We start from the raw sequence: 14,105 nt of genomic DNA, 5'->3' as shown, positions 1-14,105 counted from the left end.
AAAGATGTAAACAATACTGGTCCAGAGGCATTTCCTGTTTCAGTTTGTGACTTGTTTTTTTTTTTATTTCACACATAGGCTATATCATTATCTTTAAGATGTTTGTTTAACTTTTTGACTCAGTTCTATATGTTCTGTTGGTTGTAATTTATCCCAACATTTATCTAGTGTTAAAAAACCGAAACAGGAAGTGCTTCTGGACCACTGTTTACATCTTTTGAAATGGTCTATTTACAACCCTAGTTTGCAAACCTAAGAACGGAGGGTTACGTAGGTAACCTAGGTTCTATGAATGAAGTCAACACGCCACAGTATGGGTCAGCCTTGCTAAGGATGAGCTTTCAGGAGATGGTATTCCAAATTAACCACGCCCCGCTCGTTACATCATCTATATATACAGGTGCTAACTAGCTGCCTCTTTCTCTTTTCCGACTGGCGGCAAGAATTCCCCGAGTGACTACACTGTGTAGTCATTCATAGAACCTAGGTTACCTACGTAACCCTCCGTTCTATTTCACTTCAGTCAACACGCCACAGTATGGGTCAACAGCAGACATGGGGACTTGTGACTTGGTGACTTGGACTCGAGTCGACTCGAGTCGCTATTTTTGTGACTTGTGACTTGACTTGACAAAAAGTAAAATACTTGAGACTTGACTCGGACTTGGAAGTTAAAGACTCGGGACTTGACTTGACTTGAGACACGATGACTTGAATGACTTGAGTGTTAATCACATCATGTTTTCAGTTTGAATATAAAATATATAAATAATTTTAAAAAATAAAGTTGACGCACCTGGGTAGGGTTGCACCAGTCGTTCGTAAGTTCTTACTTAAACTGGGACGTAAAGTCCAAACTAGAGGCTTAGTAACTACTAGCTAGTTTATAACTAACTCTTTACTTAATTCGGTTGCACCATTTGTTCTTAAGGCAGAACGTAGCTAGTAGGTCGTAAGCTCTCCGTAAAGTATAGCGTTGTCGCATAGAATGACGTCTATTTTTTTTAATCCAATCACAAGCCTTATAATGGGTAAACAGGAAATAGTCTGAACAGTACATATATTCAAACTCATTCTTGTCTCGCCTAAACTGAAAGTTAAAAGCAAACTTTATCTAACTCAAAACATTACACTTTTAATTGAAAATATCTATCCCACACATGGAGGAGAAAATAAACAGGAAGAAATTTTAAATCTTATTTTAATTGATGGATACACAGAAAATTAAACAGCTCTTGAAAACTCGTTGACGAGCTTGCGGCTCTTCATAATTAATACGAGCTCATCGATGTAATATAATCTGTCTGACATCTTATTCCAAGCATTATTCATAGACAGGGGCTTCCGTAAATATTTAGTTACAACGTATTGTTACGTTTAAACTAAGTTTAATGGTGCAACGCAAAAACATTTAGTAGTGCGTAAGTTGTAACTTAGTGCCCATTTACGTCGTAACTAGGCTACGTTGTAACTTACGCACAGCTGGTGCAACCGGAGCGCAGGCTAAGAATGGCGTTGTCATGACTGAATCACGACACTATTATCAGCTCTCGTACCTTACGCACGCCACGCCCACTTAGATCAGATATCAACATGTCAGCCGGAGGGGTACCGAGGGTCATCGCTTTCAGCTTCAACAAGATGTCAAAAGATGAACAGTGCATTGCAAGACATGCAACATTAAAATCACGGGCAGCCACGTGACAACCTCCAATTTTGTCCGTCATTTGAAGAGCCATAGTAAGTGCTTGTCATTTTTTTAATGTCTGGTTAGTTGGTAGATAGCTAATGTAATAATCGCTAAAGTAGCCATTAACCCTCATCAATGATGAGTCATTATACCGTGTTGGGGACAAATGTGGGCAAAATCATTTAGATTTTTTTTTAAAATACTTCCCTTGATCTGAGCGGTATGAGACTTGGCTACTTTTTCTAAGTTTGTAAGCGCCTTTTGCGCGCTCAAGTTCGTTATTTCAAATGTAGTTGCACGAACGGAAGAGACGCGCACGCGGTACGACGCGCTCGTTTTTCTGGCCGCAGCCTTGAGCATTCAGAGCATTACACAAGTGTGTGTGTGTGTGTGTGTGTGAGAGAGAGAGAGAGAGAGAGAGAGAGAGAGAGAGAGAGTGTGTGTGTGAGTGAGTGAGTGAGAGAGAGAGAGAGAGTTTGTGTGTGTGTGTGTGTGTGAGAGAGAGAGAGAGAGAGAGAGAGAGAGTGTGTGTGTGTGAGTGAGTGAGAGAGAGAGAGAGAGAGAGAGAGAGAGAGAGAGAGTTTGTGTGTGTGTGTGTGTGTGTGTGTGTGTGTGTGAGAGAGAGAGAGAGAGAGAGAGAGAGAGAGAGAGAGAGAGAGAGAGAGGGAGGTGTTCAGAGAGGAGTCTGTTGGATGTTAAGCTGTTATTTGTTTTATGAACTCAGTGTTGAAAATTTCAAACATTTCAAACACGGTTGGCAAAAGTGAAAGTTACAATTTTGTTTGATTTCATGATGTATTTTACTGAACATCAGTATTTACAATGCAAATCCAAATTATTGTAATTTACTGATAGTTACTTACTGTATATCTTGTCTTTTCACTTTTTTAAGATCAGATTCTGCAGGTAAAATTACAATAATAAGGTGACTTGACTTGGACTTGACTTGTCCTACTACAGGACTTGACTTGACTTGACTTGATATAGCCTGTGACTTGACTTGACTTGACTTGCCCAAGACAAAAAATACTTGGGACTTACTTGAGACTTGAAGGTTCAGACTTGAGACTTACTTGAGACTTGCACATGTGTGACTTGGTCCCATCTCTGGTCAACAGTATACCAAATAAGGTCATGAGGGGAAAAATAGAAGTAGCGGGGCAAAAAATGAGAAAGCCAATTCTGTTAGTACAACCTTTTATTGGTTTTCACATAATACAAAAATAAACCACCAGGCAATGTAATACCTTGAATATTCCCAACATAAATTATTCCTGTTCTGCCGTCTGCAGAACCAAAGGTGTAACTGTAGAAGCAACATCCAGACGATAGAACTTGGCAAAGGTCAAAGAGGACTTCCAACCTGCTGCTGCACACACCTCCTCTAGAGAGGCACCCTTGAACAGTGCCCAGGAGGCAGCCACCCCTCTGGTAGAGTGTGCCACAACTCTTTTGGGAGGAGGTATTCCCATGCTTTGGTAGGCTAACTCTATCAGCCTTACCACCCATTTTGCCAGTCGCTGCTTGGACACCGGCTGGCCCTTAACAGAGTCCCCAAAGCAGACAAAAAGCTGATCCGTCTGTCTTATGTGCTGAGTGCTATTAATGTAACCCCTCAGTGCTCTAACTGGGCAGACCAGATGCATTCTGGCTCCTTCTTCAGAGGTGTGTGGAGGGGCACAAAAGGGTTCCAAGATCAATGGTTTTGAGACAAAGGAACGGGGCAAAACTTTAGGCAGAAAGGAGGGATTTGGAAGAAGTGAAATAGATGAGCCTTCTTCCCCTAACCTCAGGCATGCTGGGTGTACAGACAAGGCATGTAGCTCACTGACTCTCTTTACTGAGGAAATGGCCAAGAGAAACGCTGTCTTTAATGTGAGAAGTTCCAATCCCAATTTATCCAGGGGTTCAAAGGGGGAATTTGTCAGGGCCTTTAACACAACACTTAGATCCCATGAGCGGATCAATCGTGCTTGAGATGGGCACAATCTACGAGCCCCTTTCAGAAAACGTTTGACCAGAGGATGAGAACCCACGGAGCAACCCCCATGGTCTGAATGGTAGTCAGAAATAGCTGCTACATACCCCCTCAAGGTTGACTCTGTTAGACCAGATTCCAACAAGGACTGGAGAAATAACAAAATTGAGTCAATCTCACAAGAAACTGGGTCAGTGTTCTTCAACTGACACCATTTAGAGAACCTTTCCCATCGTAAAGCATACAGTCGCCTTGTAGATGGGGCTTTAGCTGCCTGCAAGGTTGTTAAAACTGCCTTTCCAAAAGCTCTGGAAGACTCCCATCTAGGGGCCAGATGTGGAGCTTGTACCTCCCTGGATCCGGATGCCAGAGCTGGCCCTGTGCCTGAGACAACATGTCCTGCCTTACTGGGAGACACCACGGTGATCCTTCCAGCAGTGTCACCAGGTTCGGCATCCATGACTGCTGGGGCCAATCTGGAGCAATCAGCAGGACTTTGGCCTTCAAGATCTTCACTCTGGCCAGGACTGCTGGCAGCAGTGGAAAGGGTGGAAATGCATACAGGAGCTTTGAGGGCCATACATTTGCCATGGCATCCACCCCTAGAGGTCCCTTGGGCCCCGTCATTGAAAACCACAGGGGACAATGTGTGGTTTCTTGTGAGGCAAAGAGGTCCACCTGGGCCTCTCCGAAACGATTCCAGATGGATTGGACTATTGTAGGGTGGAGACGCCATTCTCCTGGCCTGGGCCCTCCTCTGGACAGGAGGTCTGCTGCAGTGTTTTCCTGGCCCGGTAGATGCACAGCCCTTAGGGACACCCCCTGAGCATGTGCCCATAGCAGGAGATCCCGAGCTTTGCTGTGTAGGGATTGTGAGCGCGTCCCTCCTTGATGGTTTATGTAAGAAACCACTGTGGTACTGTCTGACCGGATCATTACATGCTTCTCTTGAAACTGAGGTAGAAAATGTAGCAGAGCCCGGAAAACTGCTTCCAGCTCCAGGAGATTTATATGGGTTCCTCTCAATGAGGCCTCCCATTGTCCCTGTACTGGATTTCCTCTCCAGACAGCCCCCCAGCCTGTCTGTGAGGCATCTGTTGTTAATGTCTCTCTTGAACACTGAGGGCCCAGGACAACTCCCTCCTTCAGGCCTGGAGTTGACAGCCACCACTGGATTGCTGGAAGACAATCGATATTCCTTTGAATCATTCGTTGTCCATTTTCGTATGGGCTTACTCTGTGTGCTCTCAACCATCGCTGTAGTGGGCGCAAACTTCACTGTAACCTGTTCCCTCTTGAGAAGCTGGTACAGACATTGTTTCAACACTGCCTGTCTCTGTGTAGTCAGAGATGCTTTCATTGTCATAGAGTTCAAATTCAGTCCCAGGTACGTTACTACCCTGGTAGGGGTAAGACAACTCTTTTTGCGGTTCAAAGACAGCCCTAAGTTTTGTAAGTGGGCCAGAACCAGCTCTGTGTTCTGCCTGGCCTGCTGCTCTGTAGGGGAGCAAATTAACCAGTCGTCTAGGTAATTGGCTATTCGTATGCCCTGGCACCGAAGAGGAATAAGGGCAGCATCCATACACTTGGTGAAGGTCCGGGGAGCTAATGACAGGCCGAAAGGGAGAACGTTGTATTCGAATGTGTTGCCCTGAAACTGGAACCTGAGGTACTTCCTGTGGCTCTTGTGAATTGGGATGTGGAAATAAGCATCCTGAAGGTCCACTGTTGTGAACCAATCCCCTTTTCTGACAAAGGTCAACAGGGTTGAAAGGGAAAGCATGTGAAAAGGCAGCCGCTTCAGGTGACAATTGAACTTTTTTAGATTGAGAATGGGGCGAAGGCCCCCATCCTTCTTTGGGATTAGGAAATAAGTGGAATAAAACCCCTGCCCTATCAATTTTCCCAAGGGCAGGCGTGTTATTGCTCCCTTTCCTAAAAGAACCGAGACCTCTGCTACCCAAACTCTCCAGAAGCTGCAACAGACAGCTCATCCGGGTGGCGGAATGGATGTTTAAACATCGGTTCTCCAGGCAATGCATCCTCTTCTGAAAATTGCTGAGCCTGCATCAAATCATTCAGAGTTTTTTGCATGCCTTGCATTTGCCTCTGAAGTTGATTGATGTCCTCCTCTGCATGCTTGCGTTTGCTTGCATGTTTACGTTTCACTCCTTCCTCTCTGGGATTCTGAGCAGGCCCAAGTATCACCTGGCCTGCAGGAATCTCTGAAGGTGATTCAACAACATCTTTTTCCACTTGCATTTTCCAAAAGGAATTAACAAACAAAAGAAATCAATCCAAATGGCATTCGTCTTCACAGACAAAGTGGCCTTTTGTTGGATGATTGTATGATAATCACAAGTGTAAGTGCTCCAAAGTGATAGCTTTCACCTTAACAGGTGAAGAGGCTTATGTGGCTAACTGCAAACAAAACAAAAGACACCTTTAATATATTGAATTACACTAAGTAAATATACAATTTTAAATGACACTAGTAATCAATTCTCTCTTACTTACCTTGCCAAAAAGCTAATCAATGCATGCCAAGTGGTAGCATACACCCTCATGGGTGAAGAGGCTCATTAAACTAATCAACAGAAATGTGGCACAGCCAACACAGTAACATCCACCTTCACAGGTGAAGAGGCTTGTGTTGGACAGAAACAAACAAAAAGGTAGCAAAATCTTACCATCAAACAGCTCAAACAATAGCCAGGAGGCAAAAAGAGAAAGAGGCAGCTAGTTAGCACCTGTATATATAGATGATGTAACGAGCGGGGCGTGGTTAATTTGGAATACCATCTCCTGAAAGCTCATCCTTAGCAAGGCTGACCCATACTGTGGCGTGTTGACTGAAGTGAAATAGAACTACATATTTAACAGTCTATAATACACTGCAACAGGGAAATTATTTGTACGTATAGTTTTTTTCATGTCTGGAATATTAAACCCTAATGGAAAAAACAGCATAGACCAGCATAATTCCCATGCTGGTTTGGTGCTTGTTTAGCTGGTCACCAGCATACCAGCACCAAAACACAACATATAGCATGCTGTTCTTGCTGGTATGACCTGCATGGGATTGGTGCTGGTATGCGATGACCACCAGCACCAACCCAGCATGGGAATTATGCTGGTCATCAGCAAACCAGCACCAAAACACATAATTTCCCTGCTGGAAAAAACAGCATACCAGCATGAGTATGCATTTAGGGTTATGCAGAAGTGAAGCACAGTAGTGTTGTCAGAATTAAAAATGATTCATGACAGCAAAGTGAAATTTAATTTGTATCACGTTTTGTGATGCTATCTATTAGTGATCACACCAAACAGTACTCCTCATGATGGAAGAGTTCAAGGGCTTTGTAAAACAGTTGGTCTCATCATTGTAGTCCCTCTCCTTTGCTTTGATATATTGACCTCTGAACTATAAAAATGATGCATATATGTGAGTCTCATCATTCAGAAAAGCAACTGTATATTTGGTTTAGTCCTATGACAACATTTTTTATTTCACTCTGCCCACTCAGCCCTTGTATCACACATTTCAAAGACATGAAATGGTCTGTCAGACATAGTATTCAATTCCTTAATGAATTTTTTTCTTATTTGAATCAAACACTACTGTGGGCCTCATAACAGTGTCATTATAGATGGCCCTCAAAGCAGCAACAGTTGAGGGGGGCTGATCACATCCCAATTAGCTTCAAGTAATGTACTGCAGAACTCCAGTGTCCATCCTCTTAATTTTATGTCTGTCTGTTTGGGCTGTGCACATATGGGTAAGTGGTTATTTTCAGAATCATCATCTAATTTAAAGAGCTATTTCTGGTGCACTTATGTATTGTTGTTCTTGTGTTGCTCTTAATGCTACCTCATTTGTAAGTCGCTTTGGACAAAAGCGTCTGCAAAATTATTAAATGTATAAACAATTACTTATTTCCCACCATCAATCTTCAAGTAAAAAAAGCTTTGTATAGAGTTGTCTATCAACATTAAAAATTAAGGTGCTCTAAACCACATCATTTCCATTGTTTGATAGATAAAATGTGTAGGTAAAATATGTGATCAATTAGAATGGATGATTGATTTGTTTTTAACAACACAAGACAGGCAGAACAAAATATCTTGTTTCTAGAAACTAAACAGTTTTACTATAAATCAGTGTTCTTCATTGCGCGGCTCCGCAAGCTTTAATTTGTGGCTCGCATAGCAGTAAATAATACAGTGATATGATCATGCAGGCATGCGTTTTTTCTGTTTTCTCTGCTCCGGACGCTAACTTTGTTAGAAAACCATACCTATTAGATCAAGATGCACGTCGAGAACCGTGCTCAATCGCATGCAGCGCTTGCACAGAGCGATCGTCATATGACATCAAAGTACCGTGAGATCAGACTGCTTGTTATGCTTTCGAATTGCTCTCGCGGCACAGATGTCACTCGCCAACCGTTCTGTGCAGCGGCGCATGAAATTACGAGAAAGGTGGCCCCCTGGTGGTTTGGGGGGTACTACATAAGCATATTATAAGAATGCTTAACATTAAAATCCTTTTTTTGTCATTAAAGCTGCGGTCAGCAACTTATTTTATCATATTTTTTGATCATATTCACTGAAACCAACACTATGCTCCGATAGAACAACATCAATTAGACTGTTTTAAAAAAAAAACCCGCGCTTCTAGCTCCACTTGGAGCCTGTTATTTGTTTTGAAAAAATCCACCGCTCCCGGTTCATTTGGTCCAATCAGCGCAGGCTGGTTCATTTGGTCCAATAAGCGCAGGGCTGTGTAAAATCTGCCTGTCAATCACAGTACCTGCACGCGCCACAGATCCCCATCCCCGTCGCCATCCCCATCCCCGTCGCCATCCCCATCCCCGTCGCCATCCCCATCCCCATCCCCATCCCCATCCCCATCGCGCGCGTTACAATATCACGTGCATCCGCCTGAATTCATAGTTGTTTTGGTTTGAACAGCGTGATGGCGGAGAGAACTTTCAGTAACAAACTTCCGATTTCTTGGTTAACAACTAGATCTAGGAAAACAACCAATGAAAAGAAGGAAACAAAGATAGAAAGCGACTGTGACCGTATTAAAACTAGGATCAATATCGGACCGGCATTTGAAAGGAATCTACGAGATTTCAAGCTGGATGCAGAGCTTGCCACATTTCTTCTCAACAGGTAATTGTGCTTTATCAACCATTGATTGTATTTCGGAGTGTTATGTAAGTAATCTAAGTATTCTTGCTAAGTATGCGTTCACAATAATACTTTTGCACACGCGCTTACGAGAACGTGCTCTGAGGGAGGTTGCTCGGAGATAGTGGGGGGAGGGACATGAAATTGTAAACATTTGGAAACTGCTCAATCCTCCAGAGTTGCCGACGGCAGCTTTAAGGGAAATCATATTGTCTCAGACTGGTAAATGATAAAGAATGATTTGCCCTTATATTTATTGCATTGCAACAGATTGACGGATTGATAGGCAGACATGCTGTTTATGACTGCATGTAACTTTTGATACTTTGCGGTAAAGGCGGCTCTCCTATTGACCCTGACCTATCAGTGTGGCTCTCATGAAAAAAATTGTGAAGACCACTGCTATAAATAATACAAGGATCAGCAGCTATGGATGTTTTTTATTCTCTGAGCAAATACATTTTATGTTGTCTTGAATGTTCACCAAGTAGACTTTTTAATAAATAGTGTGTGTGTGAAAATAAAGAAACCAATGAATTCCTCAATGCTTATTGAAAAAAGTAAAGTAAATAGACTCACTGTACTTAACATCATTACATCACAGTAGGATATAACATCGATTAAAACAGTTAAATTGACAATAATTTGGTTGCAAAACAGTTTTAACAGTATTCAGTATTAATATCCAAAAAGTGCAAAAAAGCAAGTGAAAGGAGGAGCAATAAAAGGGTCCAGGAAACAATGGTTTGTTTGAAACAAGTTACACAGAGAAAATAATAGTGCTTCTTATTGTATCAGGTCCCCAAGAAGATGCTGAAGCACTAAGTGTCCCCATCCGCCACCCACTCCAATGGCCACTTCTTTTATCTGTAACACAAAAAGAAAAAATGCAATTACATGTTTGGTTGGGCAAATAAACTGTAGACACATTAAAGGAGAACACCACAGTTTTTCAATATTTACTATGTTCTTACCTCAACTTAGATGAATACATATATATCTTTTTTCAACGCGTGCACTTAATCTTTGTACAACGCTTCTTGAATGTGTTAGCATTTAGCCTAGCCCCATTCATTCCTTAGGATCCAAACAGGGTTCAATTTAGGAGCCACCAAACACTTCCATGGTTTCCACACTTTCCATGTTTTATTTTGTGCCACCATACTTACTCATGTAACTACTCATGTAAGAGTCTTTAAATATGGAAAACATGGAAGTGTTTGGTGGCTTCTAAATTCATCCCTGTTTGGATCCTAAGGAATGAATGGCGCTAGGCTAAATGCTAAAGCATTCAAGAAGCACTGTAGAAAGATTAAGTGCACGCATTGAAAAAAGATATGTATTAATTTGTCTAAGTTACATAGTAAATATTGAAAATGGTGGTGTTTTCCTTTAAGACACACATTAAAACTTCAGCTGTTTTCCTAAAGCTGTGTTTTGGTGGGGTTTTATTAAATCACAGTAGGATATGCAAGTCAACAATGCAAAAGAAAGCCTTCATTGTTCTTTTACATCAATTTTGTGTTAAAGCATTACTTGACTTATTGCATTTTGTTCTGGTAACTCCAAAGAGAGGAATGTTAAGTTCACATTTAACTTTAAGACAACATATGTGATAAATGAATCACAATGTTAACATTGTTTATGTCTCAATTTGGTGTTTTTAACAATTAAAGACAAGCCATGCGCAAATTCATTATTCAACAACTTTGTCTTTAATTATATGGAGAAAATATTCCGCAGTCTAATTCCCATAGTTTAAAATCACCTGTGTTTCCAACGTCACAAACATAATATAACCAATCACATCAACACAGTTAAACGCGTGCATCAGTAGTATGTATGTATGTATGTATGTATGTATGTATGTATGTATGTATGTATGTATGCATGTATGCATGTATGCATGTATGTGTATGTATATATAGTCTAAGCTCAGCAGTTATGCGTCTAGACAGTGGTCACCAATCCTGGTCCTTCAGGTGTGTTTGATTAGGGTTGGAGCTAAAATCTGCAGAGACACCGTCCCTTCAGGACCAGGATTGGTGACCAATGGTCTTAGACCATATACATGTAAGTAGATGCTACATACAGATGTTTTAGCTGTGCAATTGAGTAGATTAGCATATTCATAGATCTGCGCATACAATGTGACAAGCAAACTTTTTTTATATTATTATATTATATATATTTTTTTTATGATGTTCAAAGATGCATTTTAACTGATACAATTCTTGACTAGAATGAGACTTTAAAGAAAAGCACATGAGCAAGGTAACAGGGAATTCTATATAAATACCTAGAGACAAGGAATGCCAAAATCTAAAATTTTTGTCTCGACCTTATCTTCTACAAGGAGTTTAATGGGTTGACAAATCCTCAGAACTATGACTTCACGCAGGCCATTTAGTTTTGGCATACTACCTTAATTTCATTATTTGTCTAAATTGTTTTGCATGTTAATTGTGGACAGTAGGTGTTAGTGGCAATTAGATATACTGACAACAGATTAAAATTAACAGTGAACATGCCACTTCTCATTGGCATGCGTTTTAACTAGGGATGCATATCAATTAATCGCGATTAATCTATAGCAGAATAAAAGTTTTTGTTTACATCATATATGTGTGTGTACTGTGTATAATAACTTTGTATAGTTAAATGCACACACATGCATGTATATATTTAAAGCTCCAGTGTGTACTTTTTTTAGTTAATTCTTAGCAAAAACCGATGTTTTCTTCCAAAAGTATGTGCTCATTCATGTGTAATTACTTCCACCCCACTAATCAAAGTATTCTCGTAAGTGTAGAATCTGCTATTTAAAATACATACCGCCGTAGCGCTCTCTAGCTGAATCCATGTTGTGCCTCCATCTTTGAAATACATTCGCCGACGAGGGACATTCCTGAAATTCAAGCTCCGCCTTTCGCGCTTTCAGAGCACACTCAAGCTGGCCGCGAGCTGAAGCCTACGGAGGTTGCATGTGTAGGCGGTATACGTCATCAAGACAGTCTTATTTCAGAATATTAACAATTATAAAGCTGACATTTATTCTTAGTTAATTGTAAATTGATGTAATATGCTTATGACTTGCGAATGTAATGCTCAGTTAATTTAAATAAACCAGGCTTGATGACGTATGCAGCCCGGATATGCGACCTGCGTTAGACTGAATCCTTCGGCCGCACGCCGTGATAAACCTGCGATCTTGAAAGCCTGTTGAAGAACTATTCTCGAGGACATTAAAACAAGTCGCCAAGGAAGCGAAACAGGGATTTTAAACGACAACGCGACAGGAAAAACATCAAGACCAAAGTCAATATTGGAGTTAGTTTTCCAAGATGGGGCTCATTGGACTCAAGTTACTTTCTATCTTCACCACAGGTAATTCAGCATATTCGTTTACATCTATACAGTTTATGTTGTAAACTTGAAGTTTTATAGTTCCTTGGCTAACTATAGCATGGGTATGCGTAACACTTGTTAGTGTAAACATGCATGTGGTTTAATGTCTTGGAACAGCCAGACGCCGTCTCTCCGCCCATTTATGTAATCTGAGGTAGTGAGATAAATGTTTTTCATCTTTTCTGACCTCTAACACAAACACACGGTGTACAGCGCTATTTTTAGCCTTTCATTGATAAAAGCGTCTGATCTGCGCGTCTTTCGTTTCATTTTACAAGCGTGTGAAAGTTGAGCGATCTTATTACCAATATCAGAGAAAGCTCTTACATATACACGGACATGTAACATGTTTACTTAAACATAAGCATTGGACTCTGACATATTAGTTCGCGTCCATTTAAACCCGTCATTACTCTAGCTCATGAGTAAATGACAGGAGAGGAACTGGTCCACAGACCATCTCCTCAGGAATCTGAAGAGAAGCGGTCGAAAATGGACAAAAAGAGACGGATTTAAACACCAAGTGTAAACGTAATGTCTCTCTCTCGTCCACTTGTGATCTGATCGATGAAAACACATCTTAAAACCAAGTTTAACAGCCCCTGTGATATTTTTCCTCGCGTGGATGAAAAAGGAGTGTCTAAGCTACGTTTATGATTGCTTTTTGTAACTTATGTGATTTTAAGCGGACATATCATGACAATCAGACTTTTTACATGTTTAACATAAATCTGTGTGCTTTGACGGATCACAGGCAAAGGACAATGCAAATTGTTCATTTTTTTTCATTGCTTTTGCTTTAGACTGGAAGCCATGTTAACCTTGGCATGACAGGGCCACCGTACTAGTTAAAACGCGTTCCGAATGGGGGGGGCTAGAAACTAATAATCAGTTGGTTGTCATATAGAGCTTTACCGCTAGATGGGAGTAGATCCTACACAGTGGGGCTTTAAGCAATGTTTACATGTGTATATACATTTGTATATTTAGGTATAATTTATATTATATATAAATATAAATACTTAATATATAAATATATTTTTTTCTTAAAATTATACATGCATGTGTGCATATTTATATATACATAATTATTATACACAGTTCACACACATATATGATGTAAACAAAAACTTTTATTCTGCTATAGATTAATCGCGATTAATTGATATGCATCCCTAGTTTTAACACTGAGACGTTGTACATACCAAAGTTTGCACGGCTCCCACTCCACCTGCTTCCATTTCTGGCCCTAAAAAATAGTGGGACTTTTTTAGTTTCAAATATTTACTGTGTTTACCAATAAGTTTAAGACCATTACATCAATAACAAAACAAAAAAAAATTATATCATCCCTTTTCAACTGGAACATTATATAACCTGTGTATTGTTTGCGTTGTATTACATTTAACCTTAATATAACTCTGGATTTGGCAACCCTCTTCACAGGGTAAAAATCCTGTCTCCCTGTCACATTGTGTGGGCATTCAGAATTTCTGAATAATACATTTTAGAAAATGGAATGGGAGTAATAGTCTGAAATTTTTTTTTATATACACTCCTTAAATCAAATCCGTACTTAGAGTGCAAGAACCACCATGTACAACAGTTTCCACACTGCAGATAAGTACTGTTCATTAATTCACAACAGACTGTAATACACTACATACTAGTGCTGCACAATTAATCGCATGTGATTGTAATGCGCATCTCGTCAGTAAATCTCGTCCGTAAATCTCGTCCTTGTTTAGTAGTAAATGGCCATCAGCTGCTTTCAGATGGAGAGCATTTACTACACAGAGCCGTAGTTCACTGACAAGAGGGGAAATA

This window comes from Misgurnus anguillicaudatus, chromosome 9 (genome assembly GCF_027580225.2).
Source record: "Misgurnus anguillicaudatus chromosome 9, ASM2758022v2, whole genome shotgun sequence".
Classification (NCBI taxonomy): domain Eukaryota; kingdom Metazoa; phylum Chordata; class Actinopteri; order Cypriniformes; family Cobitidae; genus Misgurnus; species Misgurnus anguillicaudatus.
Note: the sequence above shows the minus strand (reverse complement) of the source record.